The sequence below is a fragment of the Fukomys damarensis genome, unplaced genomic scaffold, assembly GCF_012274545.1.
Source record: "Fukomys damarensis isolate Sample0158 unplaced genomic scaffold, DMR_v1.0_HiC HiC_scaffold_25, whole genome shotgun sequence".
Lineage (NCBI taxonomy): Eukaryota > Metazoa > Chordata > Mammalia > Rodentia > Bathyergidae > Fukomys > Fukomys damarensis.
This window is the reverse complement of record NW_022900937.1, coordinates 16,415,286-16,428,082: the sequence shown is the minus strand read 5'-3', so window position 1 is coordinate 16,428,082 and position 12,797 is coordinate 16,415,286. Positions and strand designations below refer to the sequence as shown.

Below are 12,797 nucleotides of genomic sequence, written 5' to 3'. Positions count from 1 at the left end.
CTTGTGATAGAACAGTTTTATACACTGACTGGGCGGAGGGTACACAGACTTACGCGTGACACAACTGCAGAGAAGGAAATGGGAGAAGTGTGACTGCATCCATGTCAACATGCCAGTTGCAGCAATGAATCTGCAAGATGTTAACAATGCTACACAGAGCTCACTGTATGATTTGTTACAACAATTATTTAAAATAAGATTAATGAAAAACTGAAAACCCCATGCTGGGGATTCAGCTCAGTGGTTTGGTGGCCTGCCTTGCAAGCTCAAAGACCCAAGTTCAATCCCTGGTACCAAAAAAAAAAAACAAACAAACCAAGAACTGAAAACCCCAAGGAGTTTTTATGTGTGATATATCTAATGACATTTACCACACTGAAATTAAAATTTAGTATGTATTGAGAAAACATTTAATACCTTTTATATATGCACACACATATGAAACATTTAAAATAAAAATAGCTATAGTTTTTCAAAAAATAAGGGAATAGTTTCTTTTTTTAAACATTTTTGCTAATCTTTAGGGTCTGGTTAAATAGAAGGTAACAGGACTTTCAAATCTACTTCTGCATTCAATCTGCCGGCAAAATATTTCAGTTGAAGAATATAAAGAAGTCTGGGTGTGGCAGCTCACTCCTGCAATCCCAGCACTCCGGAGGCTGAGGCAGGAGGATCGCTGTGAGTTCGAGACCAGCCTGGGCTACACAGTGTGTTCCAGGTCAGTCTCAACTACACAGTGAGACCCTGTCTCAAAAAACAAAAACAAGGGGCCAGGGATTTAGCTCAGTAGTTCGGTGGCCTGCCTTGCAAGCGCAAGGACCGAAGTTTGATCCCCGGTACCAAAAAATTTAAAAAAATAAATAAATACAAAACAAAAACAAAAGAATATAAAGAATTGTCTTACTTCAGTAATGTATATACACTGTACATACATAAATAATGTAATATACATATAAATATAGAATATATATGAGATGATAAAAATATAGTGAATATTTAAATATTAAAAATTTATTATAGTGGGCCAGGGATTTAGCTCAGTGGTTCTGCCACCTGCCTTGCAAGTGCAAGGACCTGAGTTCGATTCCCAGTAAAAAAAAAAAATTTATTATAGTAAAAGACAAGTTGCCCAGCTGAAATTGTGATCTTTTAGACTCAGTCTCCCAAGTAGCTGGGATTACAGGACCACTATACCGGGCCTTAAAACTGCTGTTGCAGTAGCAGAGCAAAGCAAATGTCAACAAGAGTGAGAAAGGCAGACGGTTTTAGTATTATTAAGAAAATGTTTTCATGTTTCAGAACCACTGAAAAGGTTTCAGGGATATAGAAGGTCTGAGGACCATATTTTGAGAACAAATCTAATTTCATAATCTGGGTTTAGGGAAGTACATTCTCACCTGATTCCTAAAGAGAACTGGGATTCTGATAGGGAGGAAGTAGAGAGAGATTGCCTGTATACCACAAAAGGGCAGTCTGGAAGGAAAGGTAAGGAAAAAGAGACAAAAAGCACAAAAAATTATTATTTTTTTTCTTTTCTTTCTGTACAACTTTTTTGATAGGGTCTTGCTGTATAGTTCAGGCTGGCCTTGAACTCACTATGTAGCCCAGGATGGCAGTCCTCCTGTCTCAGCCTCCCAAGTGCTGGTATTATACGTGAGAGCCACCATGCCCAACAAGCATGGATAATTATTAACAAGAGTGAAGAAGGAGCCAAGCACAGTAATGCACACTTGTAATTTCAGCACCCTGGGAGGTGGAGGCAGAAGGATATCTCAAAATTTAAAAAAAGGAGGGCTGGGGATTTAGCTCAGTGGTTCCACTGCCTGCCTCTCAAGTGCAAGATCCCGAGTTTGATCCGTGGTACTGGAAAAAAAGAAAACAGTACTAGGGGATATTTACAAGTTAAGGATGAACGGATTTCAGCAACAAGTGAGTAGTATATACATATTTTTTTTTTTAAAAAAAGCTGGGAATGGTGGCACACACCTGTAATCCCAACACTCAAAACAGGAGGCTGAAGCAGGTGGATTGCCATGAGTTCAAGACCAGCCTGCAGTACTTACACAGCAAGATCTTATTTTTTTTTAAAAAATAAATAAATAAAGCAAAACCAAAACAAAACAAAAACAATAAATTAAAAAAAAAAAGAGCTGGGTGTGGTGGTACATACATGTAATCCTAGCCCTCAGGAAGCTGAGGCAGGAGGATTACTACAAGTTCAAGGCCAGCCTAGACTACTGGACTACATAGTGAGTTCAAGACCAGCCTGAACTACTGTCCAAAAAAAACAAACCAACCAAAAACACCAAAAAACTGAATGGGATGCTGTTTATAAAATTGTTAAATATATGATGAATTACTGAAAAACTGACCTTTATCCTATTTGTTTTGTAAGTATGAAAGATAAAGAACCAATACTTCCTACAGAAGGCTTCCTTGTCATATCAAAGTGCTGGGATAAAACTCCAAAGTGGTATGATGTGCATTGTACAGTTAAGGGTTAACTCCTGGTTATGGACACCTTAGCACTGTGGGATCAAGCAGGAAGTGGCCATCCATTTAGGCAAGAGCTAATGCTCAAGTGTCATCTGAGTGATTCTGTGTTCTGGAAGGTCTCAGATTATCTACTGATTTGTCTAACCTTCAGTAAGACTCATGGATTTCACAGGAAATAACAGGTGATTCTGATGAGAGGTCATTCTAATTAAAGAACGCACAGGAAACCCAGGGTATTTAACCCATTTGTACATTTTATATCAGATATATGTACCTAAGAGAATATACACAAATAAAATCACAGCATCAGAACACAGAAGAACCTTAAAGACCATCTAACTAACCTGTCGAAGGCACAATCTTTTATCTAATAGTAGGCAGTTCCTACTTAAACTCCACCCTACCTCCCATGCTTAGGTGGAGAAAATAACCCCTACTTTACTGATGTGATTGCAAAGAGTGAAATTTTTAGCACATGTCCAGTACCTGTCACAGAACACACACCACTGGCTCTTCTGAGAATGAGGACATTCTTTAAAGCTCATAATGAGGTACATATCCATTGAAATTCCCAGTTTTGTTTTTGTTTTTTTGTACCAGGGATCGAGCCCGAGACCTTGCCCATGCAAGGCAGGCGGCTGCACCACTGAGCTAAATCCCTGGCCCTCCTAGGATCTTTTTCTTTTCAAACTTTTAACCAGCTAGGTTTTCCAATTTTCTGCACTTTTATAGTTGATTACTTTAAATTAAAAACAGCAGCAAAGGCAATGCAAAAATGTCTTCCCCATTCCTTTCCTAGAAGCAACTGTTAACAGCTATTTCCTTGTTTGTATGTATCTTCCCTTTGCTCCTTTTCTACAAATGATAGTGTACTGTGAACGTTGTTCTGTGTCTTATTTTTCACATAACAAAAATGTAGGTAACTGTTTCAAACTTCAATGACCTACTGATTGAAATCTCAGCTCAATAATAGAAGCTGGATTATCACAGACATACTTTTTTTTTTTTCCTGCAAAAGGCTTTATTTTCTTTTGTTCCAAGATTTGGGAGGGGGCTCCAGAGAGAGGTGAAAAAGCTGCCTAGTGGCTGGAGGGAGAGGGTTAGGCCAAAGCCCTGATGCTGGTGAGCAGGAGCCCCTCAGAGGCCACTGGGCTCTGGGGCCTCCTAGTCATGCTTGAGGGTGAGCCTTTCGAAGAGGTACTCGCCCAGCCCAGCCTGAGGGCCTGCCAGCCTGCGGAGGTTAGTGAGGTGGTCGCCTATTTTCTTGATGAGCTTCACCTCATCTAGAAAGTGGTTCTCCAGGAAATCACAGAGATGGGGGTCTGTCTTGGCAGAGCCCAAGGTATGAAGATCCAGAAGAGCTTGGTTCAGGTTCTTCTCCAGGGCCAGGGCAGCTTCCATGGCATTCAGGGTTTTACCCCACTCATCTTTAGAAGGTTTCTGCACGTCTTGGAGCAGAACTCGGCCACTGTGCTGGTTCTGCATCTTCCGGAGATGTTCGGTGCCCTCGCGTTTCTCCTCGGCCAGCTCGTGGAAGAAGTGGCCCACGCCCGCCAGAGCCACATCCTCACGATCGAGGTAGTAGCCCAGAGAGAGGTAGGTGTAGGAGGCCCGCAGGAGCAGGTTCACCAGGCGGTTGATAGCGGCCTCCACCTCTGTAGAATAATTCTGATGAATCTAAGAGGTCACGGCTGGTTAGCAATAAGGAGCTACCCACAAAAGAACGGTGACGGCTGGTCCTGGAAGCAGGAGAAGGGCGAGGTGATGATGGTCCCAAAATTTGCAGCTGGAAGGTGGACAGAAGATGAAAAAGTGGGAGTCCCCGGGTCTGTTGTGTCCAAACACTACTGAAGCAACAGACAGATCCGCGAGACCTTCAGAAGTGCCGCTCCAATTTTTTTTTAAAGAGACAGCATCTTGTTCTGTTGCCTAGGCTAGTTCTGAATTCCTAGGCTCAAGTGATTCTCCTACCTCAGCCTCCTGAGTAGCTGGGCCTATAGCTCTGTGCTACTGTGTCCAGCTAAGTCATCTTTCTAAGTCTCACTTTCCTTTTCTGCAAAATAAAAAACATCAAAGGTACCTATATTTTGCAAGGTCACTGTAATGGTTAACTGAACACGAAATGCTCAGTATATAGTGCCCAGGTACACACGGTACAAATTCAATAAAGCTGGGCGTGGTGCTGCAGGCTGATAATTTCAGCTATTACAGAGGCTGGGGCAGAAGAAACACAAGTTCAAAGTAGCCTGGGCAATTTAGTGAGACCTTGTTTCACAATGAAATACAGGGCCAGGGATTTAGCTCAGTCAGTGGTTCTGCCACCTGCCTTGCAAGCCCAAGGACCCAAGTTTGATCCCCCACCCAAACAAAACAAAACAAACAAACAAAAACAGAAAAAAACAAACAAAAATCAGGGAGATCCTGGGAATGTAGCTCAGCAGCAGAACACTTGCCTAGCATGTGTGAGGCTCCGAGTTTAATTCCAAGTACCACAAAACAACAACCACCACCAACCAGTCCAATAAATATTACAATAAGGAGATCTTGTTAATTAATTCCTCCTTTTCAGTGTCTTCTGGTTAGGATCTCTATTCAGAGTTTGAGCTACCTGCCTGCAGGGTCAATAGTAGCACACTTCTGACTTTTCATCATGCCTTCTCTTCTCTAGACTCCACTACAGGATGGACCCAATCTCCCCTGACTACTTGGGATAAGGCCCCACAGGCTATGGTCTTTCTTCCTCTGGCACCTCAAACTAGAGAACCAATTAAGTCTGCTGCTGCCACAGGCCACTTTAACACATGAAAGGAGCTTGTCTAAAAACAATTGCAATTCATGCCAGGCATGGTAGCGCATGCCTGTAATCTCAGCACTTGGATCACTGTGAGTTCGAAACCAGCCTGGGCTATATAGTGAGTTCCAGGTCAGTCTCAAGTACATAGTGAAACCCTGCTTCAAATAAAACAAAATGAAACAACAACAATAACAACAAACAAGGCCAATTCAGGGGAAAGAATATGAAGGTGAGCAATGACAGAATCCAAATAACATTATTTGAGCCCTTGTTTGAATCTAACAAACTAACTCTGGGAACCTACAAATTCCTTGATGGCTTAAACTAATCTGAGCCAGATTTCTATCTTGAACAAGAATGGAGAAAAGGCAGTCTTGTGGTACACTACTGCCATCCTGGCTGCCAAACATCTAAGGAATCCATACTCTTTAAATATGGCTCTTCAGCCAGCTATAAAACCACCCAACTGTATCACCATCCAGTCCACATTTCACTGACCTGTCATCTTGAATATCCTGAAAGGCATTTTCAAATACCTTGAGAAAATCAAAGCACTCTATCTCCCCAACTCACAACCCTGTTGGGGGGAGAAAGGTGGGAGGGGGTTTAGCATGCACTGCCTTGAACTAAATTTGGTTCCTAATAAGCGTTCTTTTTTGGATGCCCTTTTTTATCCAGCAATATTAAATATCTGCTATGGTCTGGGCACTACACCACAGTAAGTGATGAATATGGTATGATCACTGTCTTTAGGTCAGGCATGGGAAACAAAGGTGTGCAAGTAATAAAAACAATGTCAGAAAAGATGCAAAAGAGAAGCACAAAGGGGGCAGAATCAATCATTTGTGTCAACTAGGAGAGAGGCAGGTAACATTTCAGCTGAATCTTGAGGGATAAATCTGCCAGAAACATAAGGAAAATTAGGTTATCTTTTAGTGTGAGCAACACCATGTATATGGTGCCACACCAGTTTGGCACAGAGGGGTCACACAGAATGGAGGGAGATGAAAGTCATCTTGAGTGTCTGCTTTAAAAGGAGATTAGGGCCGGGGATTTAGCTCAGCGGTTTGGTGGCCTGCCTTGCAAGCGCCAAGACCCGAGTTCAATCCCCGGTACCAAATAAATAAATAAATAAATAAATAAATAAATAAATAAATGGAGATTAATCAGAAGGCCAGGATACCAGCTGGAAGCTCACTGGAGCAGTCCAAGGGCTATGGTGCTGTCTCGGGTCAAGTCCACAGCACTTGAAGGGAAGGAAAGGTGCAGCTTAGAGGTGGAATCAGTGAGACTCAGGGACTGAGTATCCAGCAGGTTAGAAAAAAATCTGAGGTGACTTCAGGGTTTCTGGGGCCATTAGACAAAAGATAAGCAACAGGAATTTGCTGGTGGGACAGAATCAGAACACAAGTATTTTTGTTTTTCATATCGGGGATTGAACTTGGGCCCTTGCACTTGCGATGCAGGTGCCAGAACCACTGAGCTAAATCCCCGGCCCTGAACACAAGTTTTAAGAAAGTCTGTACTGGAACACAGGAGAAAAATCAGAGTAGGTAACTGAAGCCTTGAGCTTCCTTGGGTGAGCCCAAGGATAGTGAAGAGAAAGAGAAGGAAGGCAAGCTGGAGAGACCATGAGGAAGAAAGGGCAAAGAGGGCTGAAACTGATGATACTCCTGATGATGGAAGGACACAATGCTTACTATGTGTACGCCAAAGCCCTTCTCAGAGTGTGTTTTACACATTTCATTTATTCCTTAAAGTGACCTTCTGGGATAATTACTATTAGCATCTGTTCTTACAGATGAATGCACAAAGGGCAGAGGAGTAACTGTCCAAGGTGTGGTCTCCAATTTGGAGCTCCTGGGCATGGTGAGACTGTTAAGAGGGGGGACCCAGGGAGAGGTCCTCATGTTGCTGGCAGCGTTCTTCCAAGGGGTCAGACTGGGGGACGCCAGTCTCTTCTGCTTCCCAATCACTCTGCCATGGGCTTCCCACCATGATATGCTATCCTGCCACAAGCCCCAAAAGCAACACAGTCAACCAATTTCTGGTGGACCGAAACTTCCTAAACCACAAGCCAAGATAAGTCTTTTAGCCAGGCATGGTGGCCAACACCTACAATCCCAGCCCTATGGGAGGCTGAGGCAGGAGGATTGCAAATTCAACCTCAGTTTAATGAGGCTCTCTCTTTCTTTCTTTCTTAAGGGCTGGGAATGTAGCTCAGTGCAAGGGCCCTTGGTTCAATCCTTAGTACAAAAATATGTTTTTCTTTATAATTTGATTATCTGAAGTATCTGTTATAGCAACATAAAGCTAAGACAGTTTTTTAAGATTATAAACCTACCAAATGATGAAGCTGGGATTCGCGCTCAGGCAAATCTGAGTCCAGAATCCATTCAGTAAAACCCAAAACAATCCCCGCTCCAGATCAATCAACGAATTCCATCTATCTCTAACTCATAAAGAAAAAAACAAACAAACCAAAAAACAGCAAGCTGGTTGGGCTGAAAGAAATAGTACAAGGAGAAATCTGGATTTAACCTTGCAAATAAATAAAAGGTCAATGAAGATCTAAAGCGGAGCAGTGATGTTATCAACTTTGCAAAGCACACTGAAGGTCAGGCATGATGGCACATGCCTGTGATCACAGCACATGGGAGGCAGGAGGATCACTATGAGTTCAAGGCTATATAGAGTTTGAGGCCAGTCTGAACTGGGTGGTGAGACACTGTTTAAAAAAAAAAAAAAAAAAAGCAAAATTAAGCAGAGAAAGTTTGGTGCACACCTATAATCCCAGCACTTTGGGAGGATAAGGCAGGAAGATGACAAGTTCAAACCCAGTTAGCATAACTAACCAATTTTGTGAGACCCTGTTTAAAAAAAAAAAAAAAAAAAAAAAAAGCAGGGGAAGTACCTTATCATACTTCAATCCCCAAACTCACACACACATGATGGACAAAAGAGTGAGTGACACAGAATAGACTTAAAAGCAATTAGACTTTGTGAGACATCAGACATGCAGGTGATCAGTAAGGAGTCAGTCAGGTATGATTAGAATCTCTGGTTCAGATGGCTGGGGGAATGACTCATCCAACAGGCACTATTCTAGGTACTAAGCACACAGCAATGACAAGACTGACCAAACACATGACCTTGGAGCTGAAATTCCAATGTATTCCATTACTGGAAGAGAAAGGGAAGCAGAAAAAAGAAAAAAAGAAAATAAAATTGTGCTTCAGAAGGAGACTGCAGAGAAAAATGTGTGACTTGATGTTAAAATTCTTTTCTTTAAAACTTTGCCAGCACTGCAAGAAAAGACTGGAAGTATATAAGGAAAAGAAATACATAGTTTTTCAGTGCATAATCTGAAGGGGTCACTGGAGGATTCTTAATTATATAAAAATAACATGAATATAAATAAAATATAATTTCTACCTATCTGGCAGATGAAAGAACTGAACATACTCAAGTTGGTAAGAGAAAGTCAAAGAACAACACAAAACATACTATTACGTAGTTACAAGTTGGTACCTTTTCTAGCAGTTAGCGTTTTTCAGTGCATAATCTGAAGGGGTCACTGGAGGATTCTTAATTATATAAAAATAACATGAATATAAATAAAATATAATTTCTACCTATCTGGCAGATGAAAGAACTGAACATACTCAAGTTGGTAAGAGAAAGTCAAAGAACAACACAAAACATACTATTACGTAGTTACAAGTTGGTACCTTTTCTAGCAGTTAGCGCGGGAATAATAGGACAGATGCACGAAGATATACAGTGTACAGTTTGCTTCAATATTTTGTCCTGTACCAGGAATCAAACTTGGGACCTTGCCAGGCAGATGTGGCGCCACTGAGCTACATCACTGGCTTTAATGTTGTTTTTAATAGCCAAATAGAAACAAAACAAAACAAAACAAAAAACTAGGAACAATTTAACTATCACAGAAACAGTTCTATCTACTATCCAGGAAAGGTATCTACAATATACATTTTAGTAAATAAAAATAAAAAAGGTTGCAATACAGCCTGTACTCTGTTCACTCATTAATGTTAATCTCTACATGAGTGTGTAAAACTCTTACACAATGTGCACATCATCAAATGCTATTAAGAGGGTAAGATTCTAGCAGTGTTATCTGGTAAAGAGTCTAGATGACTTTTAGTTTATCATTCAGTTTTTCATTACAATAATGTTAGGGCCAAGGATTTAGCTCAGTGGTTCCACTGACAGCCTCGCAAGCACAAGGACGAGAGTTCGATCCCCAATACAAAAAAAAAATTATTATTGTTTAAAAATCAAATACTTTTATTAAGAAGGAAAGAGGAAAAATAAGTATGTAATGGTTTAAGAAAAGGGATCTGAGATAATAGGAATGGGCAGGTAAAGGGGAGAAAGGACAGCACAGCACATTAAGTAGAAGGAGGGACAGAAAGATAGGGCAGAAGTCAGAACATCCACGGCACTGGCCACTGGACATGTGGCCCAATACAGGTGAGCATTCCTAGAAGTGGGATGGGGCAATAGTTTACTAACCTCTGTAAGGCATATTTTCTTTTTTTTTTTCATGTCTTAAGGACAGCCTGTACTCATCTGATTCCAGCTGCCTAGAAAAAACAGGCATATTCCACACATATGCAAAATCTTTGTTGAAAAACAGCAATTCAAAATCCCTCTGTGTGGCAACCAGAACCCTGCCTGGAATAGAGCCAGAATAAACCATGTTTCCAGCACTTCTGAGAAAACTGTGGCTGCTGCTTATCAAATTAAAATGCAAAGCAGCTCACTCCAGTGTCACTGGGAACTGTCAGAAAAGGATTATGGCTCCCACCCCAAGGATGCAGGTCAGCTAAACAATACCCATCTTCCTGTGCTGAGAGGGAGGAGGAGGAGGAGAAAGATTAGGCCTGTTTCCAAATAGCAGTCGCGCCTGCTTGTTACCGTGGTAACCTCTTTTCCCTGAGCGGCTCTCATTTGTCTCTCTCTGCCTGACCTTCATGTTGCGCTGACAGGAACTGAGGAGGGAAAGGTGCCTGTCTGCCAGCTAAGCACTCAAGCTGAGGGCACTGAGCAAGAAAAGGAGGCACTCAAAGTCCTCTCATTCTAGACTTGAAACTGTGACCTTAGAGCGATTAGAGTGCTAAAAGTGATTTCTGGTGGCCCTTGTCATGCCATCCTTCCTCCCCTGCTCTCAGGGCCACCTCATTTCTCTGATATATCCTTTTAGTGTGAAGAATCTGAGTCAGAGTCAAGTGGGTAGGTGAGAAGTCACCGAGAGGAGGAAAAACAAGGCATGACAAGCTGAAGAATAGAGATAATAAAATATTAACTCAAAGATGCCTGAGACAGCTATCAGCACAACGCTAAGTCCCACTCCTAGATTCCTCTCTCCAGACCTGCTGCCTGCGCTGCCTCAGAGGTGGGAGGGCAATTAAGGTACTTGGGAGCAGGGCCCAAAATCTTAGTGCTTCCTACTGTTTTTCAAGCCCTGGGTACATACAAGTCAATCAGTAAACAATCATTAAGTATTTCCTATATGAAGTTCTTGAATTATACAATGAATGGACAGCTGTAATGCAAGAGATGGGTGAATAGAAATTAGAAACTGTTATTAAAGGAAAAAGCCAGGGTATGTGTTAACAGGCCCTATAGTGGGTGCTAGCTAGTACAGTCAGGGATTATCTCTGAAGAGGCTGGATTTAAACAGACCTGGAAGGTGAGGAGAAGCCTGTCAAGAACCAAGGAATAAGCAGTACTGGCAGAAGGAACAGTGCAAACCTCTAAGGCAAGAAAGAGCTTGGTATACATTTGAAATCCTTATTTCATACTATTAGTCACACCCCTGGGAAAATAAGTCTGAGTTTAGAAACTGAGGCGGTCCAGGGAATGAGCAATTGAAATAACCAGCCAAATGTTAGCCCCTGAGTTCAAATGACTGAGCTATTAACAAATCAATCATGGTATACTTACCCATGGTCTTAGGAAAATAAAAGCGACATTACTGAGGTTAGTTTTCCACTGACATTCCAAAACACACTTTGAAGCCAGGTGTGGGGGTGAATATGTATGTAATCTTAGCACTCAGGAGGCTGAGGCAGGAGGACTGCTACAAGTGTGAGGGTAGCCTAGGTTATAGTGAATTCAAGGCCAACTACGGGTGCATGGTGAAGCCCTATCTCAAGAACAACACAAAACAAAGCCCCCAAAATACCCTATAAGGGAAGGATTAACTTACATTAGTTCATCCTAAATGGTATCCTCAAACCCATCATAGACTTTAACCAGAAAGTACTTAAATGATTTATGTTAAAGAGCTTATAAAGGAGGTAGCTGGGCCCCGTGTATTTGTTTTTGTTGGTAGTTTTTTTTGTTTTGTTTTGTTTTGTTTTTTGAGACAAGGTCTCGTTTGTAGTTCAGGCTTGCCTTGAGCTCACTATGTAGTCCATACTGGACTGGAACTCTTAGTGATCTTCCTGCCGCAGCCTCCTGAGTACCTGTGTGCACCACTGTGCCTGGCATGGGCCAGGTTTTAGTCTCAGGTTTTTACCATCAAGCTGTATAACTGCAGGAAAATCACTTCACTTCTCTGAATTTCAACCTAAGGAATGAAGCAGCTAGGTCTTACCATCTCGAAAATTGTATTAGGGCTCTGCCAGATTCAAGTGATAGACAAGCACAGCCAAAGTGGAACAGGGAAGACTTCAGCACCTCTCATGTAAGAGAAGAAGTCCAACCACACCTCGCCTGACCCAGGGACTTTTTCTATCCCTCCACTCTTTGTGTGCCTTTCTCTGGTCCATTCCCATCTCCACCCAGGCTGCCTTCCTAGGTGGCAAGGTGGCTGCAGTTCAAGCTTTCAAGCTGTTAACCCTAAACCCTCTGGGAAGAGAGAGGTGCTTTTCTAACTGCACTAACTAAAATCCTTTAGATTCATTCTAATTGGACCAGCTTCTGGAGTTTAAAAGCCAATCTTAAAATCTTTATATTCTGTAAAATCTTCATTTCTTTATATCCCGTCCAAGTCTTTCTTTGCCTTTTCAGGTTTGACTTTTACAAACCATAGTTCATATGTTATTCTGTCTGCCCAGCACCCTTCCTTCCCATGAAAGGCTGCCCCTTTCCAATCCATGTTCCTAGGAAGATGAGCAATCACGGCATCCCTCAGGCTTCTGGGAGTGCATTCACCTATTCCTTTATTTCTTCTAAAATCAGTTGCTGGAGAAATCTTCCTTAAATTTTTTTTAGAGAGCAAGGCCATCCTTCATCCTTAATAGCATAATCATTTTAATTGTTTCCTTTCTTAAAAGTATTGAACTTTTGCATCTTCCTGAAATATAATACTTGAACAATAGTCAATGATTCAACCACAAAAATGTTAATACCAGGCAGCAAATATAAATCCTTCTTATCCACTTAGTTCTCCTACAGAGATGATGAGTATGGTTAGATTCTCAAAACATTCTGAATTACTTTTTTTTTTTTTTTTTTTTTTTTTTTTTTT

At 41.5% G+C, this 12,797-nt stretch overlaps 1 protein-coding gene and 1 pseudogene across 2 annotated transcripts in view; both read right to left on the bottom strand.

Moving 5' to 3' along the window:
- The window catches only part of Znf609 (zinc finger protein 609), a 189,825-nt gene that overhangs the window by 60,690 nt on the left and 116,338 nt on the right, over nucleotides 1-12,797 (bottom strand). The gene's annotated exons all lie outside the window — the stretch shown is intronic.
- On the bottom strand, nucleotides 3,566-10,295 carry LOC104874256 (annotated as a pseudogene).